This window comes from Lontra canadensis, unplaced genomic scaffold, assembly GCF_010015895.1.
Source record: "Lontra canadensis isolate GAN:19392208 unplaced genomic scaffold, GSC_riverotter_1.0 scaffold87, whole genome shotgun sequence".
NCBI classification, from domain to species: Eukaryota; Metazoa; Chordata; class Mammalia; order Carnivora; family Mustelidae; genus Lontra; species Lontra canadensis.
In genome coordinates, this window is record NW_022631081.1 from 7876981 (window position 1) to 7902655 (window position 25675).

General features: G+C 41.9%; 1 pseudogene; it reads right to left on the reverse strand.

The window, feature by feature from the left end:
- LOC116882720 overlaps positions 1-19583 on the reverse strand; it is a 56085-nt pseudogene extending 36502 nt beyond the window's left edge.
- Between the last annotated feature and the right edge of the window lie 6092 nt (positions 19584-25675).

Sequence of the window (25675 nt, forward strand, 5' to 3'; positions counted from 1 at the left end):
AGCACTCACCATAGCACATGCCCTCCCCAATGTCCATAACCCCACCCTCCTTCTCCCAATCCCCCTCCCCCCATCAACCCTCAGTTTGTTTTGTGAGATTAAGAGTCACTTATGGTTTGTCTCCCTCCCAATCCCATCTTGTTTCATTGACTCTTCTCCTACCCCCTTAACCCCCCATGTTGCATCTCCTCTCCCTCATATCAGGGAGATCATATGATAATTGTCTTTCTCTGACTGACTTACTTCGCTAAGCATGATACCCTCTAGTTCCATCCACGTCGTCGCAAATGGCAAGATTTCATTTCTTTTGATGGCTGCATAGTATTCCATTGTGTATATATACCACATCTTCTTTATCCATTCGTCTCATGATGGACATCTAAGTTCTTTCCATAGTTTGGCTATTGTAGACATTGCTGCTATAAACATTCGGGTACACGTGCCCCTTCGGATCACTACATTTGTATCTTTAGGGTAAATACCCAGTAGTGCAATTGCTGGGTCATAGGGTAGTTCTATTTTCAACATTTTGAGGAACCTCCATGCTGTTTTCCAGAGTGGTTGCACCAGCTTGCATTCCCACCAACAGTGTAGGAGGGTTCCCCTTTCTCTGCATCCTCGCCAGCATCTGTCATTTCCTGACTTGTTAATTTTAGCCATTCTGACTGGTGTGAGGTAATATCTCATTGTGGTTTTGATTTGTATTTCCCTGATGCCGAGTGATGTGGAGCACTTTTTCATGTATCTCTTGGCCACCTGGATGTCTTCTTTGCAGAAATGTCTATTCATGTCCTCTGCCCATTTCTTGATTGGATTATTTGCTCTTTGGGTGTTGAGTTGCTAAGTTCTTTATAGATTTTGGGCACTAGCCCTTTATCAGATATGTCGTTTGCAAATATCTTCTCCCATTCTGTCAGTTGTCTTTTGGTTTTGTTAACTGTTTCCTTTGCTGTGCAAAAGCTTTTGATCTTGATAAAATCCCAATAGTTCATTTTTGCCCTTGCTTCCCTTGCCTTTGGCGATGTTCCTAGGAAGATGTTGCTGCGGCCGAGGTCGAAGAGGTTGCTGCCTGTGTTCTCCTCAAGGATTTGGATGGATTCCTTTCTCACATTGAGGTCCTTCATCCATTTTGAGTCTATTTTCGTGAGTGGTGTAAGGAAATGGTCCAATTTTATTTTTCTGCATGTGGCTGTCCAATTTTCCCAACACCATTTATTGAAGAGGCTGTCTTTTTTCCATTGGACATTATTTCCTGCTTTGTTGAAGATTAGTTGACCATAGAGTTGAGGGTCTATTTCTGGGCTCTCTATTCTGTTCCATTGATCTAAGTGTCTGTTTTTGTGCCAGTACCATGCTGTCTTGATGATGACAGCTTTGTAATAGAGCTTGAAGTCTGGGATTGTGATGCCACCAACTTTGGCTTTCTTTTTCAATATTCCTTTGGCTATTCGAGGTCTTCTCTGGTTCCATATAAATTTTAGGATTATTTGTTCCATTTCTTTGAAAAAAATGGATGGTACTTTGATAGGATTTGCATTAAATGTGTAGATTGCTTTAGGTAGCATAGACATTTTCACAATATTTATTCTTCCAATCCAGGAGCATGGAACATTTTTCCATTTCTTTGTGTCTTCCTCAATTTCCTTCATGAGTACTTTATAGTTTTCTGTGTATAGATTCTTAGCCTCTTTGGTTAGGTTTATTCCTAGGTATCTTATAGTTTTGGGTGCAATTGTAAATGCGATTGACTCCTTAATTTCTCTTTCTTCTGTATTGTTGGTGTAGAGAAATGCAGCTGATTTCTGTGCATTGATTTTATATCCTGACACTTTACTGAATTCCTGTACAAGTTCAAGCAGTTTTGGAGTGGAGTCTTTTGGGTTTTCCACATATAGTATCAAATCATCTGCGAAGAGTGATAGTTTGACTTCTTCTTTGCCGATTTGGATGCCTTTAATTTCCTTTTGTTGTCTGATTGCTGAGGCTAGGACTTCTAGTACTATGTTGAATAGCAGTGGTGATAATGGACATCCCAGCTGTGTTCCTGACCTTAGCGTAAAAGCTTTCAGTTTTTCTCCATTGAGAATGATATTTGCGATGGGTTTTTCATAGATGGCTTTGATAATATTGAGGTATGTGTCTTCTATCCCTACACTTTGAAGAGTTTTGATCAGCAAGGGATGCTGTACTTTGTCAAATGCTTTTTCAGCATCTATGGAGAGTATCATATGGTTCTTGTTGTTTCTTTTATTAATGTGTTGTATCACATTGATTGATTTGCGGATGTTGAACCAACCTCGCAGCCCTGGAATAAATCTCACTTGGTCGTGGTGAATAATCCTTTTAATGTACTGTTGAATCCTATTGGCTAGTATTTTGGTGAGAATTTTCGCATCTGTGTTCATCAAGGATATTGGTCTGTAGTTCTCTTTTTTGATGGGATCCTTGTCCGGTTTTGGCATCAAGGTGATGCTGGCCTCAAAAAAATGAGTTTGGAAGTTTTCTTTCCATTTCTATTTTTTGGAACAGTTTCAGGAGAATAGGAATTATTTTTTCTTTAAATGTTTGGTAGAATTCCCCCTGGAAGCTGTCTGGCCCTGGGCTTTTGTTTGTTTGGAGGTTTTGGATGACTGTTTCAATCTCCTTACTGGTTATGGGTCTGTTCAGGCTTTCTATTTCTTCCTGGTTCAGTTGTGGTAGTTTATATGTCTCTAGGAATGCATCCATTTCTTCCAGATTGTCAAATTTGTTGGCGTAGAGTTGCTCATAGTATGTTCTTATAATTGTCTGTATTTCTTTGGTGTTCGTTGTGATCTCTCCTCTTTCATTCATGATTTTATTTATTTGGGTCCTTTCTCTTTTCTTTTTGATAAGTCTGGCCAGGGGTTTATCAATCTTATTAATTCTTTCAAAGAACCAGCTCCTAGATTCATTGATTTGTTCTGTTGTTTTTTTGGATTCTCTTTCATTGATTTCTGCTCTGATCTTTATGATTTCTCTTCTCCTGCTGGGTTTAGGGTTTCTTTCTTGTTCTTTCTCCAGCTCCTTTAGGTGTAGGGTTAGGTTGTGTACCTGAGACCTTTCTTGTTTCTTGAGAAAGACTTGTACCGCTATATATTTTCCTATCAGGACTGCCTTTGTTGTGTCCCACAGATTTTGAACCGTTGTGTTCTCATTATCATTTGTTTCCATGAATATTTTCAATTTTTCTTTAATTTCCTGGTTGACCCATTCATTCTTTAGAAGGATGCTGTTTAGTCTCCATGTATTTGGGTTCTTTCCAAATTTCCTCTTGTGATTGAGTTCTAGCTTCAGATCATTGTGGTCTGAAAATATGCAGGGAATGATCCCAATCTTTTGATACCAGTTGAGACCTGATTTAGGACCAAGGATGTGATCTATTCTGGAGAATGTTCCATGTGCACTAGAGAGAATGTGGATTCTGTTGCTTTGGGATGAAATGTTCTGAATATATCTGTGATGTCCATCTGGTCCAATGTGTCATTTAAGCCTTTATTTCCTTGTTGATCTTTTGCTTGGATGATCTGTCCATTTCAGTGAGGGGAGTGTTAAAGTCCCCTATTATTATTGTATTATTGTTGATGTGTTTCTTTGATTTTGTTATTAATTGGTTTATATAGTTGGCTGCTCCCACGTTAGGGGCATAGATATTTAAAATTGTTAGATCTTCTTGTTGGACAGTTCCTTTGAGTATGATATAGTGTCCTTCCTCATCTCTTATTCTAGTCTTTGGCTTAAAATCTAATTGATCTGATATAAGAATTGCCACTCCTGCTTTCTTCTGATGTCCCTTAGCATGGTAAATTCTTTTCCACCCCCTCACTTTAAATCTGGAGGTATCTTCGGGTTTAAAATGAGATTTTGTAGGCAACATATAGATGGGTTTTGTTTTTTTATCCATTCTGATACCCTGTATCTTTTGATTGAGGCATTTAGCCCATTAACATTCAGGGTAACTATTGAGAGATATGAATTTAGTGCCATTGTATTGCCTGTAAGGTGACTGTTATTGTATATTGTCTCTGTTCCTTTCTGATCTACTACTTTTAGGGTCTCTCTTTGCTTAGAGCACCCCTTTCAATATTTCCTGTAGAGCTGGTTTGGTGTTTGCAAATTCTTTCAGTTTTTGTTTGTCCTGGACGCTTTTAATCTCTCCTTCTATTTTCAATGATAGCCTAACTGGATATAGTATTCTTGGCTGCATGTTTTTCTCGCTTAGTGCTCTGAATATATCATGCCAATTCTTTCTGGACTGCCAGGTCTCTGTAGATAAGTCCACTGCCAATCTAATATTTTTACCATTGTATGTTATAGACTTCTTTTCCCAGGCTGCTTTCAGGATTTTCTCTTTGTCACTAAGACTTATAAATTTTACTACTAGGTGACGGGGTGTGGACCTATTCTTTTTGATTTTGAGGGGGGTTCTCTGAACCTCCTGGATTTTGATGCTTGTTCCCTTTGCCATATTGGGGAAATTCCAATAATTCTCTCCAATATACCTTCTGCTCCCCTCTCTGTTTCCTCTTCTTCTGGAATCCCAATTATTCTAATGTTGTTTCGTCTTATGGTGTCACTTATCTCTCGAATTCTCCCCTCATGGTCCAGTAGCTGTTTGTCCCTCTTTTGCTCAACTTCTTTATTCTCTGTCATTTGGTGTTCTGTATCGCTAATTCTCTCTTCTGCTTCATTTATCCTAGCAGTGAGAGCCTCCATTTTTGATTGCACCTCATTAATAGCTTTTTTTATTTCAACTTGGCTAGATTTAATTCTTTTATTTCTCCAGAAAGGGCTTTTATATCTCCAAGAGGGTTTCTCTAATATCTTCCATGCCATTTTTGAGCCCAGCTAGAACCTTGAGAATCGTCATTCTGAACCTAGATCTGACATATTACCAATGTCTGTACTGATTCGGTCCCTTGCCTTTGGTACTGCCTCTTGTTCTTTTTTTTGTGATGAATTTTTCCGCCTTGTCATTTTGTCTAGATAAGAGTATATGAAGGAGCAAGTAAAATACTAAAAGGATGGCAACAACCTCAGAAAAATATGCTTTAACCAAATCAGAAGAGTTCCCAAATAGTGAGGGGCGAGAAAGGGGATAAAAAGAGGTTCAGAAAGAAAAAAAAATTAAACAATTAAAAGAAGAAAATGAATAAAGAAAAAATATAAAAAGGAATATATATATATATTATATATATATAATATATATATATATTAGATAAACTAGTTTAAAAAGTTAATAAAGGAAATGGTAAAAGTTTAAAAAAATTTAGCAGAAGAGAAAAAAATTGAAAAAAAATTTAATTAAATTAACTGCAAGGCTAAGGAATCATGGGGAGAAAGCCATGAGTTCCGTGCTTTGCTTTCTCCTCCTCTGGGATTCCGCTGCTCTCCTTGGTATTGAAACTGCACTCCTTGGTAGGTGAACTTGGTCCTGGCTGGATTTCTTGTTGATCTTCTGGGGGAGGGGCCTGTTGTAGTGATTCCCAAGTGTCTTTGCCCCAGGCGGAGTTGCACCGCCCTTACCAGGGGCCGGGCTGAGTAATCCGCTTGGGTTTGCTTTCGGGAGCTTTTGTTCCCTGAGCGCTTTCCCTAGAGTTCCAGAGGATGGGAATGAAGATGGCGGCCTCCCAGTCTCCGGCCTGGAGAAGCCAAGAGCCCTGGGCCCCACTCCTCAGTGCGCCCTCAGAGAACAGCACCCAATTACTCGCATCACCCTGGCTTCCAGCTGCACTCCTAGCTCACCGAGCCTGCAACCGGTTCAAGGTAACCCGAGTTTAGAGCTCACTCCTTGGCTCTGTCTCTGTAGCCGGCTTCCCTGTTCTAATACCTGTAAGCTCTGCGACACTCAGACACCCCCGATCCTTCTGTAACCCTGCGGGACCTGAGGCCACGCTGACCCCGCATGGGCTTCACCCCAGTTAAGCCTCTGGAGCGATGTCCCTCAGCGGAACAGACTTTTAAAAGTCCTGATTTTGTGCTCCGTTGCTCCGCCGCTTGCCGGGAGCCGGCCCCTCTCACCGCGGTCAATCTTCCCGTCGCTTTGGATTCACTTCTCCGCCAGTCCTACCTTTCAGAAAGTGGTTGATTTTCTGTTTCCAGAATTGCTGTTCTTTTTCTCTTCGATCTCTCTTTGGATCTGTAGGTGTTTGCAATCTTTAGATAGGCTATCTAGCTGATCTCCCACTGCCTGAAGTAGTCTCAGCCTGCTACTTCTCTGCCATCTTGACTCCTCCCACTATTGTTCTTTTTAAATTTAAGTTCAATTAGCCAACATATTAGCCATCATTAGTTTCAGATATAGTGTACCATAATTTATCAGTTGCATGTAACACCCAGTGTTAATCATTCACATACCCTCCTTAAAGCCCATCACCCAATTAACCCATTCCCCACTTCACCTCCCTCCAGCATACCCTCAGTTTGTTTCCTATAGTTAACATTCTCTTTGATTTGTCTCCCTTTCTGATGGCTTACAATTCAGTTTTCCCTCCCTTACCATATCATCCTGTGCTGTTTCTTATATTCCACATATGAGTGAAACCATGTGATAATTGTCTTTCTCTCATTGACTTATTTCACTCTGCGTAATACCTTCCAGTTCCATCCATGTTGATGTCGATGGTAAGCATTCATCCTTTCTGTTTGTGATTAATATTCCATTGTGTGTATATAAATGTACTCTTCTTTTTCCATTTACCTGTTGATGGATATCTCAGCTCTTCCTACAGTTTGGTTACTGTTGGCATTGCTCCTATGAACCCTGGGGTGCAGGCACACCTTTGGATAACTACCTTTGTACCTTTGGGTAAATACCTGTTAATACCATTTGTGGATCATAGGGTAACTCTACTTTTAGCTTTTTGAGGAATCTCCATATTTCTTCCCATTGTGGCTGTACCAGCTTGCATTTCTACCAGGAGTAAAAGAGTGTTCTCCTTCTGCATCCTCACCAACATTTGTTGTTTCCAGTCTTGTTAATTTTAGCCATTCTGACTGCTATAATGTGTTATCTCATTTGCTTTTGCTTTGTATTTCCCTGGTGCTGAGTGATGTGGAGAATCTTTTCATGTGTCTATTAGCCATCTATATGTCTTCCTTTGAGAAATGTCTGTCCATTTCTTGACTGGATTCTTTGTTCTTTGGGGGTTGAATTTGATAAGTTCTTCATAGATATTTATCTGTACCATTATTTGCAAATACTTTCTCCCATTCCTTGGATTGCCTTTTAGTTTTGTTGACTATTTTCTTTGTTGTGAAGAAGATTTTTATCTTGGTGGAGTCCCAAAGTCCATTTTTGCTTTTCCTTTCCTTGCCTGTGGAAACATGTCTTGAAAGAATTTGTTGTGGCTGTTGTTGAAGTGGTTACTGCTTCTGTTCTCCTCTAGGATTTTGATGGATTCCTGTCTCACATTGAGGTCGTCCATGTATTTTGAGTTTATCTTTTTTAAAAAAATTAACATATAATGTATTATTTGATTCAGGGGTACAGGTCTGTGAATCATCAGTCTTACACAATTGTTGATTATATTGTGGGATAGCACATATCCTCCCCAATGTCCATAACCCAACCACCTTATCCTCCCTGCTTTGAGTTTATCTTTGCGTGTCGTGTAAGAGAATGGTCCAGTTTCATTATTCTGCATGTCTTTGTCCAGTTTACCCAATATCATTTGTTGAAGATACTGTTTTCTCTTTCCCCCAGTAGATATTTTTTCCTGCTTTGTTGAAGATTAGTTGAGCATAGAGTTGAGGGTCCATTTTTGGGCTCTCTATTCTGTTCAATTTATCTATGTGTCTGTTTTCATTCCAGGATCATACTGTCTTGATGATTACAGCTTTGTTATAGAGCTTGACATCCAAAATTGTGATACCTCAGGTTTTAGTTTTCTTTTTCAACATTCTTCTGGCTATTCAGGATCATATTTGGTTCCATACAAATTTAAGGATTATTTTATTTTTGTGAGAAGAAAAGTTGATGGTATTTTGATAGGGATTTCATTGAATGTGTAGATTTCTCTATGTGGCATAGACATTTTAACAATATTTTTTCTTCCAATGCATGAGTATGGACTGTTTTTCCATTTCTTTGTGTCTTCCACATTTTTTTCCATGAGCATTCTACAGTTTTCTGAGTATAGATCCTTTGTCTCTTCAGTTAGATTTATTCCTCTGCATCTTATTATTTTAGGTACAATTTTAAATGGGATTGACTCCTTAATTTCTCAGTCTTCCATCTTGTTGTTGGTGTATAGAAATGTAACTGATTTCTGTGCCATTCATCTTATATCCTGCCACTTTACTAAATTTCTGTATGAGTTCCACAGTTTTGGGCGGAGTCCTTTGGGTTTTCCACATAAATTATTGTATCATCTGCAAGGAGTGAATGTTTGACTTCTTCTTTGCCAAATGGGATGACTTCTACCTCTTTTTGTTGTCTGATTGCTGGTGCCAGGTCTTCTAGTCTTTGGGATAGTGGACAGCCCTGCTGGTTTCCTGACCTTAAGGGAAAAGCTCTCAGTTTTTCCCTATTGAAAATGATATTTGCTGTGGGTTTTTCAGAGAGGTTGTTGATTATATTGTGGGATGTACCTTAATATCCCTACAAGGTGAAGAGTTTTAATAAAAAATAGTGTTGTCAAATGACATTATAGATAAAAGGCTACTGAGATCTATAAAGAACTCCTCACGCAGGTGCCAGCCCTGGGGCTCATGGACCTGGAGAGACCAGGCACTCCCAGCCTGGGCCAGCAGGAAAATCTCAGTGTGTGATCGCTGATGAGAATCTCTCTGGTGGTCCAGAACTGCCCAGACAGTTGCCGCTGTCCTGGTTTTGGGTACAAGCAGGAGTTCCTGTGTCCCCAGGGACCTCAACTCAGAATGTGCTCTGCAGGTGGCCGAGGGGGAACTTATGTGATCTGCAGCACCCATAGGGGATCAGACTGAGGCTTCTCTCTGAGGGGGAGGTCTGGGTGCAGTTTGCTTTCCTCTAAACCTCAAAAAAAACATCATGAGCTGTCAAGGTGAGAGAAAAACAACAACAACAACACAAACAAACAAACATAAAAACCTCCAGAGAACAAAAGCCTGAAAAACTGGATCCCTCAGAGCCCACCCCCTTGAGGGGAGCGGAAGGACTTAACTCAGGGAACATTGCCTGAAAACCCACGGGGCAGGCCCCTCCCCCAGAAAGCCAACAAGGAAAAAAAAAGAAAAAAAAAGACAACAAGAGAACAATCACCACTACTTCATAGATACAACTTTTATTTTTAATTCATTCCCACTATCCTGCTTCATTTTTACATAGATAATTTTAACCTATTTACCATCACAGTGAGATGTCCAGTACATCAAATTCCATAATAACCTTTTAACCTGAACTTTTTGATGCATATACCCATGTTTTTCTTTTGCTTTTCTAATTTTTATTTTTTTTTTTAATTTTAGTTTAGTTTAGTTTATTCTTTTTATTTTTATTTTTTAACATTCATATAGAGTTGAACTTCAAGGTAATCCCCTTTCCCAAATCACTGATACCCCTATAGGTAAACCAGTTTTTAATCCCCCTTTATCTTAGGAAAGTTGAGCCCTTTAAGAAAGATCTCAAAATACATCCAGGAAGAACCAAAATAACCTTCCTTGCCCACACTGAGAATTTGTAACCACTCTCCCATCTTTTTATTCCACCAGTGTTTCAGTGTATTTGTGTTTGTCCTAATAGTATATAAATCTTATACTAGAAGTTCTTTTTGACAAGGTTCCTTTTTTGCATATATATATATATATATATATATATATATATATATGATTTTATTTATTTATTTATTTGACAGAGATCACAGGTAGGCAGAGAGCCAGAGAGCCAGGCAGAGAGAGAGGAAGAGAATCAGGCTCCCCACTGAGCAGAGAGCCCAATGTGGGCCTCGATCCCAGGGCCCTGGGATCATGACCTGAGCTGAAGGCAGAGGCATTAACCCACTGAGCCACCCAGGTGCCCCTATATATATTTTTTTCTCTTGTCATATACTTTTATCAGTCTTTTTGTTTGTCTGGTTTTGTTTGTATATGTCATAAATCTTATCTTAGGGCCCATTTGGGCTGAGCCATCCCTTTTACTTTTCTTTTTTTTTCCCTCTCTCTCTCTCTCTCTCTCTGTCTCTTTTTTTCTTTTTCTTTTCTTTTTCTCTCTTTCTCTTTTCTTCCATTTGGGTGGGAACTCCTGATTGCTCAGAAGCATTCCAGGGTGCACTTTGACTACACCATGGTCGATACATCCAGCTACATCCATTCAGCCATCTCTCACCAAAATGACTAGGAGGAGGAATGCCCAACAGAAGAAAAATTCAGAGGCTGGGCCTTCTACAACAGAGCAAATGGCTATCGACATAGACAATATGTCAGAAAGAGAATTCAGGCTAACAATTATCCAGGCAATAGCTAAGATGGAGAAAGCCATGGAAGACCAAACGGAATTGATTAGGGCAGAACTGAAAGCCACTAGGGATGATGTTCAATATGTTCTCAATGAGTTCAAATCTAATCTAAATTAAACTCTAAAAGTTAGGGCAACTAAGACAGAAGATAGAAGTAGTGATCTGGAGGACAAACAGATAGAGAGAAAGGATCAAGAGGAAGCCTGGAACAAACATCTTAGAAGCCTCAAAAACAGAATCATGGAAATAAATGATGTCATGAAACATTCCAATGTCAGAATTATTGGAATCCCTGAAGGGGAGGAGAACGAAAGAAGTCTAGAAGATATAGTGGAACAAGTTCTCCATGAAAGATTTCCCAATCTCACAAATGGAACCAGTGTTCATGTACTAGAGGCAGAATGGACTCTCCCCAAGATTATAGATTCTCAAAAGTCCTCGAGACACCTAATAGTAAGAATGAAGAATTATAATTGTAGAAGGCCCTCTTGAAGGCAGCTAGGGCAAAGAAGCTCCTTCCATACAGAGGAAAGCACATCAGAATAATGACAGACCTGTCCACAGAAACTTAGCAAGCCAGAAAGCACTGGCAAGATAGATTTGGGCACTAAATGAGAAGAAAATTCAGCCAAGAATGTCAGCAAGACTGACATTCAAAATGGATGGAGAGATAAAGAGTTTCCAAGACAGGCAAGGCTTAAAAGACTATGCAACCATCAAGCCAACACTGCAAGAAATATTAAGGGGGTTCTATAAAAGAGAAAAATAGTAATAATATCATTGAGCAGAAATATAGAGACAATCTACAGAAAGACCTCAAAGGTAACACAATGTCAATAAAAATGTATCTATTAATAATCACTCTCAATGTGGATGGCCTAAATGCACCCATAAAATGACACAGGGTTGCAGATTGGATAAAACGACAGGACCCATCCATATGTTGTCTACAGGAGACCCATTTTGAACCCAAGGATACACCCAGACTGAAACTAAAGGATGGAAAAGCATCTTTCATGCCAATGGTCCTCAAAAGAAGGCCAGGGTAGCAATTCTCATATCAGAAAAATTAGATTTTAAACTAAAGATTGTATTCAGAGATACAGGAGGACACTACATAATTCTTAAAGGGATTATCCACCAAGATGATCTAACAATTGTAAATATCTATGCACCCAATATGGGAGGAGGCAATAACATGAGAAAACTATTAATCAAGATAAAGAGTCATATTGTTATGAATACATTAACAGTAGGAGATCTTAACATGCCTCTCTTAGTAATAGACAGATCATCCAAGCAGAAAATCCATAAAGAAAGAAGAGCATTGAATGACACAGTGCACGAGATGGGCCTCATAGATATATACAGAACATTCCACCCTAAAACAACAGAACGCTCATTCTTTTCCTGTGCACATGGAACCTTCTCCAGAAAAGACCACATACAGGGTCACAAATTAGGACTCAACTGATACCAAAAGACTGAGATTATTCCCTGCATATTCTCAGATCACAATGCTTTGAAACTGGAGCTCAATCACACGGAAAAGTTCAGAAGGAACTCAAACACCTGGAAGCTAAAGAACACCTGGCTTAAGAATGCTTGGATCAACCAGGACATCAAAGAAGAACTGAAACTGAAGAACTGAACCTTCTTGAGAAGGTTCCATGTGCACTTGCACTTGCAGAACGCCCATCCTCTGTATTTTTCTTCTGTTGGGTATTCCTCCTTCTAGTCTTTGGTGAGAGATTGCTGAACGGATGTAGCTGGATGTATCGACCATGGTGCAGACAAGGTGCACCCTGGGACGCTTCTGAGCAATCAGCATTCCCCACTCAAAGGAGAGAAAAAAGAAAACAAAAAGAAAGAGATTATGCTGAGTGAAATAAGTCAAGCAGAGAGAGTCAATTATCATATGGTTTCACTTATTTGTGGAGCATAACAAATAGCATGGAGGACAAGGGGAGTTAGGAGAAGGGAGTTGAGGGAAACTGGAAGGGGAGGTGAACCATGAGAGACTATGGACTCTGAAAAACAATCTGAGGGTTTTGAAGGGGTGGGGGTGGGAGGTTGGGGGATCCAGGTGATGGGTATTGGAGAGGGCATAGATTGCATGGAGCACTGGGTGTGGTGCAAAAATAATGAATACTGTTACGCTGAAAAAAAAATTAAAAAAATAAAATAATATAAAATAAAATAAAGAGAGAGACAGACAGGAAAGAAAGGGAAGATAAAAAGAAGGTTTAGCCCAGATGGGCCCCAAATAAGGTTTATGAATTATACAAACAAAAACAAACAAACAAAAAGACTGATAAAAGTATATGACAAGAGATAAAAATATATATATAAGCAAATAAAGGAAGAACCTCATCAAAAAGAACCCCAAGTGTAAGATTTATATACTATCAGGACAAACACAAAAACACAAACACTGGTGGAAGAAAAAGATGGGAGAGTGGTTATAAATTCTCGGTGTGGGCAAGGAAGGTTGTTTTTATTCTTCCTGGATGTATCTTGATATCTTTGTTAAAGGACTCAACTTTCCTAAGATAAAGGGAGATTAAAAATTGGTTTACCTATAGGGTTAGCATTGATTGGGGAGAGGGGATGAACTTGAAGTTTAACTCTATATGAATATTAGAAAATAAAAGTAAAAAAGGAATAAACTAGATTAAACTAAACTAAAAGTTAAAAAAAATTAAAACAGAAATGCAAAAGAAAAACACAGGTGTATGTATCAAAAAGTTCAGGTTAGAAGGTTATTATGGAATTTGATGAACTGGACATCTCACTGTGATGGTAAATAGGTTAAATAATTATCTATATTAAAAAAATGAGCCAGAATAGTGGGAATGAATTAAAAATAATAATTGTCCTATGAAGTAGTGGTGGTTGTTCTCTTGTAGTCTCTCTTTTTTTTTTTTTTTCTTTCCTGGTTGGTTTTCTGGGGGAGGGGCCTGCCACGTGGGATTTCAGTCAATGATGTTCTCTGAGTTAAGTCCTCCAGTCCCCCTCAAGGGGGTGGGCTCTGAGGAAACTGGTTTATTCAGGCTTTTGTTCTCTGGAGGTTTTTATGTTTGTTCCCCCCCTTTTCTCTCTCTCTCTCTCTCTCTCTCTGTCTCTCTCTCGCCTTGACCGCTTTTGATGGTTTTTGTAGGTTTAGAGGAATGCAAACCGCACCCTGACCTCCGTCTCAGAGAGAAGCCTCAGAGCCCAAATAAATTCCCCCTTGGCTGCTGGCAGAGCAGGTTCCGAGTCGCGGTCCCTGGGGATGCAGGATCTTCTGCTTGTACCCAAAACCACGGCAGTGGCGGCTGTCTGGGAAGCTCCAGACCGCCAGAGAGGTTCCAAGTAGTGATTGCACACTGAGATTTTCCCACTTGCCTGTGCTGGGAGTGCCTGGTCTTTCCGGGTCCAAGAGCACCGGGCTGGGGCCTGTGCACACCTCTCTCAGGGGAGGGTGCGGGGCACGACTGGACTCTGATAGCATGGCATGGCACTCGCGTGGGGACTGCAAAAAGGCCGTGCTTCTGCCGGCTGGTGGCTGGCGAGGCTCCCAGCCCCTTACAGGAGCCGGACCCCACAAGCTCTCAGGGAGAGCAGACCCCATGTGCTGGTGGTTGAGGGACCAAGGCCTGGTTTCTCCACCACACTCTCTCTGGCTCTGCACCAGGGGTGGCTGTCCTGGGTCTGGGGACTTAAGCCCCTGTCCCTAGCTGCCCTGATTCCCACAATTTCCCCCACCCCTGTGATCCTTTGCTCTTTTTGAGTGCTTTCTACCAGACTGCAAGTTAATGCTGGTCCCCAAACGCAGGGCACTCTCGTATTGGGATATTACTTTTGGTTGGGTCGCCTCTAGTGGCTCCCTCCCCCTTTTGTTTATCTTCTCCGATGTTCCCACTCCATTTTACCTGGCCCCTGGCGTCTTTTGCTCCTGTAGAGATCCAGACGTGTATAATTCTGATCTCAGGCTGATTTCGTGGGTGATCGGAGTTCTTTGGAAGGTAATCAGCTCACTTTAGTGTACAGGTTGAAAGGACGCCTCCTCCTACTTCCCTGCCATCTTGTCACCCCCCCTCCTTATTACTATTTAATCAATAGACAGCACTTAGCTAATATTGGGTGTTTACTGGGATATAACTGATAGCCACTACATTTTTTAAATGTCAAAAATTTTATAGAAATCCACATATGCATAGTTTAGAAGCTTCTGAAAAGAATGTTCTGGTTTTACATTATTAGTTCAGACCCTTGATTCAGTTGAATCTCAATTTCAGCTCTCTGCTGTCTAGACATGCTCTCTACTGTAGGTATTCTAGGGTTTAGTCCTATTCATATACATGTCCCTTGCCTTTCAGTGGTTTTGAGATTGATCTAATAACATTAAAATTATTCAATTACAATTTTGGTTTTTCTCTGTCAAAACTTTCTGAGTTTATAAATCATAAATATTCTTTGTACAATGAATGATAACATAATGATAGAAAAAATTAAAAACTGCAACTGCCATTCTTAAACTTTCAAGAGTGGAGTAAACTGTATAAACATATGTAGTGTTTGCAACTCTGAAAACTAAATATTCTATCTCTTCCTAAACCACGTGACCAACCTGATGCTTGCTCTTCTCTGCTCTGCGTGTCACGTGTCACAAAAACATGTATTTTGCTTTGCATTATAAGGAAAGTATAAGTTGCAAAATTTAGTCTTGATCATTGTACTATGACTTTCCAGAGAGAAAAGGGATAATGATTTTGGAAAATATATACTATCTTCATGTCAGAAAAAAAAAATTAAAAGGAAAGAAGKCTCCTTCCTAAGAACCACTAAAGGGATCGAGGACTGATTGCCAAAGGGCTGACTCTTACCTCTGAAYTCATTCAGTATATCTAGGATTCCTGTGATGCTCTGTGATGTGAGTTCTGGGTTCACAGGCTGAGGCTTCCGCATTTGTGCCAATTCAGGCCTGTAAAGGATAATGTCACTTATACTTCTGGGCCAAAAGTCAATCACACAACTATTATAAAAGAGTTTTCATCAAAAGAAAATCAGAGTTTTCATCAAAAAAATTTTTTTCATCAAAAAAATTCTCCTACTTTTGTTAATTGGGTATGTTATATTCTATACTCTTGGGGATGTAAGAAGTGTTGCCTTACCTTTTTTCTAAGTTTAAATTATATCAAATCCCAACTTCACCATTCTTCTCAGATATTATTCCATTTAATAAAATTAGTGAGGATTATTTCCTCCCTCTGCCCCACCTCAGGTAAAGCAAAGATCCTGGGGTTCTCACAGAGAGCAGAACGTTCGGGCAAAGTGTTTGGGATTTCAGTGTTCAAGTAGTCACTAATGATACATTCAGTGTCTAAAAGGGGAAAGCCCACTGAATCAGAAAGCTTTGCTCTTCCCCATCCAGCAAGAGACTCTAATTCTAGCCTAGAAGCCTGGTCCTGAGTGTCTGACTCCCCCTCGCCCCAGGGGCACCAGGAAGCCATTCCCTCTGAGGTCCTTCCTACAACAGGATGTGCTAGTCCTACTGCAGGGAACAAAATCATACCCCTCTTCCCATTCTTAGGAAATCTTCCTCTTTCCTGTCTTGTTCACATCTACGGCTCTTGAGTGGAGCTTCTTCTGTGACACGTTAAAAAATTTCCTTTAGTAAGGTTTATTGTGAGCCGGGAGAGGATTGGGGGGGAGTGTGTAGAACAAAGCCCAGAATGTCACACGGTTTTTAAATATATTTGAATTCAGCCACATAAGAAGAAAACTTCTGAGACCAAGGAGATGAAGGCCTTCAGCCTTCTTTTAAAACAAATAGAAAGTAGTGGAGTCTGGGTGACACAGTTGGTTAAGTGTTAGACTCTTGATTTTGGCTCAGGGTCCTGGGATACAGCCCTATGTCAGGCTCCATGTTCAGGAGAGAGTCTGGTTAAGATTCTCTCTCTCCCTCTGCCCCTCTCCCCAGCTTTCTCTTTAAAATAAATAAATAAAACTTTAAAAAAAATAGTAGCCACAGGGATGATGTTAAGAGTGCAAAACATGTACATCCACGTTATGAACAAGACCAAGAGACTTCCTCAGCAATCAGAAATCATTAGTGCAAACTCACCTTTGCAGTACATTTCCTAGTCCTGCAAGGAAATAAAAAATTAATGTTAACCATAAATTTCTTTTATTTTGCATCTTCGCTAGTATTCTTGTTTGTTTCAGTAATGTACTTTTTTTCTCTTATTCTCCTCAAAGGAACAGAGGCTACCTTCATAATAGAACTGACACTAAGGCATGTCAGGCTTCCTCAGGATGTATTAAGGAAGCAAGGAGGTCAGGAAGGGACTGTGTAGTGATGTATTTTGATTCAGGTTTCCACTGTCACTCAGGACTTCGTTTTCTCCCCAAGAAGTGATCTGACTTTTTACAGCTAAAGCAAAAAAAAAAAAAAAAAAAAAAAAAAAAAAGAATTTAGATATAAAAAGTATATATAGCGTGCACTGAGATTGTTTACCAAATTCAATTCTTGCCTAAGGTAAAGACAAAAACTTAGTATCTTCAACAAGTTATTTCTGGGGCTGAGGGTGGGAGGGTGGGTGTGGAGAAGAGAGAGTGACAATGGATTAATGTACCAAAAATTGGGAATTACCCCAACAAATTTAACCGTCCTCTGGTTATAGGGTTTTTTTTGTTTTGTTTTGTTTTTTTGGGTTTTTTTTGCTGCTTTTGGATAAATTTCTCATGTGGTTAGTTGTCGTGATTACACAGCAATAATTTTGTCTTGGGTGAGATATTAAGAGAGTAAAAGTCTCTCAAGGATTACCAGGATATGAGGAAATAAATGGAAACAAACATTATCTCTCAGCTGAGAGTAATGGTGTATGTGGGTAACATTTCCATGCCATGGCAACATTTCCCACAAAAGGATTCCTTCCTCTGCAGATGGACCCTCCTTTCTCACCTGGAGCAGCCCCACTTTAGGTTTGTGGCACATCTTAGTCAGCCCTCTGTAAATGTCTTACAGGCATTCTTTCTGTTGGGTCATTCTGAGTTCACTTTCCTTGAGTTGTTGGACAATCTCCTTTGCTTCTTTCTCCATTGTCCCCAGATGGAATTGTTCCTCTTCTTGGAGAAATAGTTGCATCTTCTGTTATGGCACCTTGATCATCACCTTCCTTAAGGCCACATAGTCCTGAAGAGATAATAGGTACAAAGGATTACATATCCTCACTGTCAACAGAGAGTACTATTTACTTAGTGTCATCAAGAAAGTATTTGACAAACTTTATGCCTCACATCTCCATGTGTCTTGAATATCTACTGGTCCTTTCTGTCCATCCTTCCTATAGATACTTAGACTCCTTCCCTGTTTGAATCAAGTCCTCTAAGGTCCCAGGCTCTCTCTCTAGATATTCCAGCAGTTATTTCCTTTCTAACTGGAACCTCTAGTTGCTCTTGTCCTTTTGCCTGATTTTTAATATATTTAAAAATATTTATGTATATACCATATTTTATAGATGTTTAAATTAAGTTCTCTAGTTTTCCTCCAGGTGCTACCCTATTGCTCTCCTCTCTTTTACTCAGATTTATTGTGATGGTTTCTTTTTTTTATTTAAAATTTTTATTTCTTTTCATCATAACAGTATTCATTATTTTTGCACAACACCCAGTGTTCCATGCAATCCGTGCCTTCTCTAATACCCACTACCTGGTTCCCCCAACCTCCCATCCCCTGCCCCTTCAAAACCCTCAGATTATTTTTCAGAGACCATAGTCTCTCATGGTTCACCTCCCCTTCCAATTTCCCTCAACTCCCTTAAACCCAGTGTCTGAAGAGATTCATCAAAACCTTCAAGGTTGGATTAGAGTTAGTTATTTCCATATGCTAGCATTATTTGCACAACTTTTTATTGGCCTATATATTTGTGATTATTGATATATCATTTGAAACAACTACTTTCTCCTGGATTAAGAAAAATCCTTTAATCGGTAACTTGATTTTAGCTGAAAGTCTCAAGCAGCATTATGTCAATCTGCAAATAAATAAATAATATTTTCATTCTTATCTCAAATGACTGGATTTTGCTAGTTTCTTTATTCAGATCATTTTGCATTTCCTGAGTCACGTTCCATAAAGAGCCAATTCTCTTCAGCAGTTTTTCCTGCAAAATAACCATGAGCTTTAGCAATACAGAACATGATATTATAGATTTTGTCCCCTTACTATGGAAAAAGGCAGTCGCTGGGAAAATACTAATTTTTGAGTTATCATGGAGTGGTCATATTTCTCCCCATGAATCTAATTTGTTTCTAACACTTGCAATATCAGAGGTGGGAAACATAATAGAGATTTGAGGGTACTCTGTACATAATATAATCCATTTCCTGAGAAATTCACACTTGGATTTTTATAGAATTTGACTGTGAAGGCATCAAGCTTGCATCGGAAGCCAGCGATCCCAGTAGTAGCCACAACTACCCACAACGGCATCAATTACACATATTTGGACAAAGTTTCTAAGGACATTTCCCTTGTCAGAGGCTCAGCGTAGCTATGATTATAGTGCCGATGTTGGTCAAGGGCACTGAAAGGATGCATGTGCACCTTGGTATTTCTATTGGAAATTAACTACCTCCACTACCTCTACTCAACTCAATGCCCTTTTCCTTTTGCTCATCTTTCCCTCTGATTTAGAAATCTGTAGGATTCCAAATGGCTTTAGAGGCATCACTCACCCTGTATTCCTCAGTAGCCCATTGTACCAGACTGTGGCTATGAGTCATGTGTTCTGGTGATTCAGAGCACAGTATGCAGAGCAGGTTCTTGTCCACCTCTCAGAAAAGTCCCTTCACTTCTTTGTGCAGTGCACAAATCTCCTCAGAGCTTCTGACACGGTCAGCTCAGGACTGTCAGTCAAGGGAAGCCAGCTTCTTGAGTGCAATTTTCATTTTGAGGTCTGACCTCTCTGAAAGTCCACAGCATTCAGGGCAGCACCTTGGGGTTTAGGCTTCTTTCCAGCAGAGGCACAGGCAAGGACTGTAAAAGCTGTGCCCACAGTCAATGGTGACAGGTTCTAGGCAGTGGTTCATACAGATGGCACAGATGAGTTCATTCTGAAAGACTTGCAAGGTTTCCAGATACATGTCTCTGTAGTTTTTTAAAAAAGAAAGACAGAGAGAGTAAGTCACTCTTCTGCCCTGATAAGGTGGGGGAAAAAAAAGACCTTAGACAAAACCTTATTTGCTTGAACTCTATCTAATATATCTATTAATTTAATGCCAGTACAAATGTATGCTTGGTAAGTATGGACAGGTTGGGTTTATGCTATGAAACAAATGAGAAAATGGGACAAGAGCATCCTTGCCATACTTTTTTTTAAAATTTTTTAATTTATTTTCAGCGTAACAGTATTCATTGCTTTTGCACCACACCCAGTGCTCCATGCAATCTGTGCCCTCTCCAATACCCACCACCTGGTTCCCCCAACCTCCCACCCCCTGCCCCTTCAAAACCCTCAGATTGTTTTTCAGAGTCCATAGTCTCTCATGGTTCACCTTCCCTTCCAATTTCCCTCAACTCCCTTCTCCTCTCTAACTCCCCTTGTCCTCCATGCTATTTGTTATGCTCCACAAATAAGTGAAACCATATGATAATTGACTCTCTCTGCTTGACTTATTTCACTCAGCATAATCTTGCCATACTTTTTGTTTCAAATATACGGTGTCCTTGATCACAATTAAACTACCTGGACAAACTGAAAGATTGGGACAGTGAATAATAGTTTGGATGATTCCAGAGTTACATTTCTTAGCTGATTGGTCCAGAAGCACATATAAAATCTTAATCTCTCCCTGTGTGTGTGTGTGTATGTGTCTCTCTCTCTGAATTATTACACACACACACACACACACACACACACTTTATCTTTATCTCTATGCTAATAGCCTCCATGCATCCTGTCTCCAAACTTACAGGGGAATTTTCTAAAGATAAATAAAATTGATTAGGTTTAATTTAAGCTTGTTTAATTCAATCATGTTGAATTCATCTTTGACTCCTGAAACTATAATCTGTTGAATTTATGCTTCTACTTTTAATAGCAAACTTTTCCTTTTAGGAGATAAAGTATAAAAATTATCTTTTGTTTCTAGTTCAGAATTTTTTTTTCCCCGAGCAGTTCAGATCATCAGAGTAATTTCACATCTTGAATTGCTACAGTGCTAATCAGCAATAATTAATATACTTTTTTAAGAAACAAAAAAGACTAAGCACTAGGATTCCCTCTCTGCATTAGAAAATACAAAGCTGCAGTGAAAGAAAGCATGATGGATTCATCTCTATTTTTGGTATTTCCCCATGGTAAGCAATGCCATTCCTTGAGAGTCACTACTGGTTAGCTGGATCTATCTTGAACACTTTTCAATCCAGTTTTCAGGAATGGGGATCAGACCTGACCCAAGGAGACTATTCAACAGATTTCCAGGAATTCAGATGTCTACTTACTGTCTTCTCACACTTGATGAACCTCACTCATGCCTGTTGAAATGCCAGAGAATTGTTAGAAGAACACCAGGTGAGAATGAGCTCAGTCCCTTTGTCTATAAACACTCGTGAGCGAAACTGATGGAAAAGTGAGCTGAGGCACAGGGTCCCCATCATGCAGGAGAGAGCCTCATCCTACATGGAATCAGGCTGGGCCTTGCAGACTTGGATCTGGACAGTTGTCTCAGAGAAGGAACACAGAGGGGGGGACAATGGTCCTGCTTCAACACCCGTGTGTCCAGGGTGGCTACACACCCATGGATTTGGGAATTTGTGGGCAAATGTGGGGGCAGGGAGTGTCAACTGGAGCCCAACTACCAACTGGAGGGCCTGCCTAGAGACTCTCTGGCCAGTCTTCCACCCCTCCGTGTCCCCAAACCACCCACCAGCTGAAGTAGCCCTGGCAGCCAGGGCCCTGCCGTGTGGGGGCAGAGGGGCAACAGCAGCTCTGCCAGATACTTACCTGCTCCGCAGAGAGGCCCCAGGATCACACAGGGCCAATGGTTACCTCCCCCTATAATTACTTCTCCACAGGAGGGCAGACAGTGATAACCTCATGGTGTGGTGCCAGTAGCGTCAGAGAGCCCTGGCATCTGTGCGGAACCCTGAGTGGTCCATCAGGGCCTATTGCTGTCTGGAGGGGCTGTGGAGAAGAGCATTTGGCCATGGTCCCGCCCTGCCCTTCAGAATCTCAGCAAAGCCCACCCCCCAGCCGGAGTAGTCCACAGATGGGCCTGCAGTGTGGGCGGCAGTTGTTCCTACCTCATAGGTAGGACCCCCGTGGAGAGGCCCCGGGATCACCCACTGCCAGCACCTATAGCCCCAGACAATTCTCCCAGTGCTGGCTCACAGTGATTATGCCTAGGGCGCCCAGTGACGTCAGAGGGTTGCTGGGCCTACAACAGTGCAGCAGAGGCATGGCAGAGGCGTGGCTGTAAGGGGGGATTTGGGGGGCGCGACACCAGGGCAACAGAGTTGGGGCACAGCAATGGGGGAGCCCAGCAGAGCAGGGCGGCAGCTGGTGGGTGCACAGTGGGGAGCCAGTGGCAAGGGGGTGGGGCAGTGGGGCAACAATGACCCCTGGTGGTGGGCAGGTCAGCAGGGGCCCATGATGGGGGGGGGGATGGGCAGGACCAGCAGGCCACTGTGGCAGGGCAAAGGGCAGTGGGGCAGTGGAGTGTAACAGCAGCAATGGGGCAGAGGGCGGCAGCAGGGCTACAGAGGTGAGGGGCCAGAGGAGCAGCTGTGGCAGTAGCAGCATAGTGACAGCAGCCTTGGTACCATAGGCAGCAGCATCAGAGGCAGCGGTCTTGGGGGGTGGGCAGCTGGGTGGCTGGGGTGGTGCAGCGTCATGGCACCAGTGGGGGGGCACAGCCAGAGGGTAGTGGCATGGGGGGTGCAGTGTGCCACAGTATGCAAGGCAGTGGGGCAGCTACTGCAGCATGAGGGGGCAGTGGGGCACAGCAGTACGGTGGGGTGGGGGAGGGGCAGCAGAGCAGTAGCAGCACTGCATACTGTGGGGTGCAGGGTGGAGCAAAGGGATGGCAGCGGCAGCAGGGTGACCAAGGTAGGAGAGGTGGACTTGGAAACACAGGCAGGGGGGCAGCAGGTGGGGTGGTGTGCCCTGGGGCACCAGGGGGGGCGCAGGTGGGCTCCAGAGGCAAGGTGACAGGGCAGGGGCACAGGGCCACAGCAAGGGGGCAGTGGCACTGGAGGTGGAGATGGGGGGTGCAGCTAGTGGGTCAGCTGAACACAGCAGTAGCTGGGGCAAAAGGCAGCAGCCCATCAGCAGCAGCTGGGGTCTTGGTACCACAGGCATAACACAGGCATGGGGGGCTGCGGGGGCTGCGGGGGATGGCAGTGGTATGGGAGTGGGATGCTGCATGGTGGAAGGGGGGCGTGCAGCTGGGTGGCAGCAGTAGGACAGCAGGGTAGGGCAGCAGGACCATAGCAGGGTGGGACAGCATATCCTGGCAGCAGGGCAACCAAGGTAGCTGTGATGGACTTGGAGACACAGGCAACGGCCAAGGGGGTGGCAGCATCATGGGTGGGGAGCCAACATTGGGGGGAGCGGTGGCAAGCAGCTGGGTGGCAGCAGTGCAGGGGGGTTGTGCAGTGTCCCATCAACTGGGCAGAGGAGTGAAGTGCAACAGCAGCAGCTGGGTGGAGGGATGCAGATTTGGCAGCAAGGGCTAGTCAGGCAGTGGGGCGAGCAAAGGGACAGCTGCAGTGGGGTGAGAGTGGGGGTAGGAGGGCAGCAGTGTTGGTGGGGGGTGCCTAGGAGGATTGCAGGGTTGGGGACAGATAGTGGATCTGCCGCTCTGCAGTTTTGGCAGCCTAGGAATCACAGCAGTGTAGCGGAATCCTTGGAACACTGGTAGACTACAGCTCCCAGAAAAAGGTGCTCTGTGGAGGGAGGAATAGAGCCAGTGAAGTGGCTGAGAGGGGAAGTGAGCTCAAGGTGGAGTGCCAAGAGATGCTTCCTCCCATTGGGGAGCCCAGGAGAGTGGGACCTCCGCCCTGGGTCTGAGCCTCAGGCTCTCCATCTGTAAAGCGGGAAGAACAGAAAACCTTAGGTTCCTTGTGTGATTTAATAGAGGTAAGAAGGTTGTTACAGACAGGTTCATAGTACAAGTTGTCATTCTTCTTATTGCACTTCTAACTGCCCTACCTTTGACAAGGGGAGTCATCTCCTCAGTTTTCTCATCTGAGAGATGGACCTGAAAATTGTATGTACATAGCCTTGTTTTAATGATTTAGTGATTTAGTAAATGGAATGTACATCCAAAGTAAATGTAAACCATGGTGCCTGGTGCAGGGTAAGTGAACACCATCGTGAATGTCATCCTCATGAGTATCATCATTAGTTAATTGAGGAGTTGCTGTGGGCCTGCCCCCTGGCTTCAGCATTCTACACACTTTACCAGCTTGATTATCTTAGTCAGCTAAGGTCCTCAGAGGGCCCTGGGTCTTAGAGACACAGAGAATGTTTGGAACCAGATTTCAAAACCTTGTCTCTGTAGCTCCTAAACCCAAGCTTTGAAGCTCTCCATTATTGGAGCTTATCCCAATCCCTCATGCCTCCATGCTTTTCTCTGGACCTTATGGCTTAGAACACTGCTTAATGCATAGGAATAAATGTTACCTATTTTGTTACTATTAATTTCTTGATTCACTTGCAGTCCATTAAGGGCACAGTTAGGAACAGCCTTTGTTAGTGATTGAGATCAACACCTGAAGGACCATCCCAACAGAGAAAAACGAGACCAATTTTATGTGCTCTTTTCCCCCATTATTAGGGTCACGAGACAGGGATGATTCAGAGGTTACCAGTGAAGTAAAGAAGTTGACTGCCCAGCTGACTGAGCCTGAGTAGAGCAGCAACAACTTTTTGGATCTCAAAAAGCAAGATCTTAAAAGACACCTAGGAGACGGACCATGCCCAAGGATTTAGAAACCAGTAAGGTGCTTTCCATATACCTAGCATTGCTACCCTTCCTCAACTTCTTCAGTATTCCCGAGCAACTCCCTGCTTCTTCCTGTACCCCAAAGTGTGATGCAGGGCAACAGTCCTGAGCAGAGGGGAGCCCAGAACCTTGCATGCTGTTCTGTGCATGCTTTGTTCTATGCTCTCCTTTAACCTCTGTGAGGAACATGAGGGCAGCCTCCTGTGCAGATGTTTGCAGTTCTGTATAACATTCTGAGTCCCCTGAGCAATGGTGTCTGGCTTATCTGTTTTTTTTTTTAATAATCTTTTTTTAATTTATTTTCTGCATAACAGTATTCATTGTTTTTGTACCACACCCAGTGCTCCATGCAATCCGTGCCTTATCTGTTTAAATCCAGTTTTGTCTTGTCTTGTTTTACAAAACCTTTTTTTTTCCTTTTTGATAACTTGTAAGATTACTCTTAGCAATTTCCAAGTTTGCAGTACAGTGTTAGTAACTCTGGTTACCATGTTGCACATTACACCCTGTGACTTACTTATTTTATCCCTGTATGTCTGTTCCTTTGGACCCTTGTCATTCATCTCACACCCATCCCCCTGTCTGTCAACCACCCATCTGTTCCCTGCATCTTTTAGCTCAGTTTTTTTTTTTTTTTAGATACCATGTAAAAGTGATGTCAGCATATAGCATTTGTTGTTAACTAATTTCACTTAGCATAATGCCCTCAGGGTCCACCCATGTGGTTGCAAATGGAAAGATTTCTTTTTTTAGGATGACCAAAGAGTATTGCACTTTATTAACATACACCACATCTTCTTTATTGATTCATGCCTCCATGAACACGTAGGTTGTCCTCCTCTTAGCTATTCTAAATAGTCCTGCAGTGAGCATGCGGGTTCATCTGTCTTTTCAAATAGGTTTTTTTTGTTGTTGTTGTTGTTGTTTTCTTTGAATAAACAGCAAGAAGAGAAATTGCTGGATTGTAGGGTAGTTGTATTTTTAATTTTTTGAGGAGCCTGAATATTATTTCGTCAGTGTTTGTACCTACTTACATTCCCACCAACCCTGCACCAGAGTTCCCTTCCTTCTACATCCTCACTCACATTTGTGATTTCTTGTCTTTTTGATACTAAGCCTTCTAATCAGTGTGAGGTGATGCCTCACTGTTGTTTTGATTTGCATTTCCCTGATGATTAATGATGTTGAGTGTCTTTTCACCTACCTGTTGACTCTCTGTATGTCTT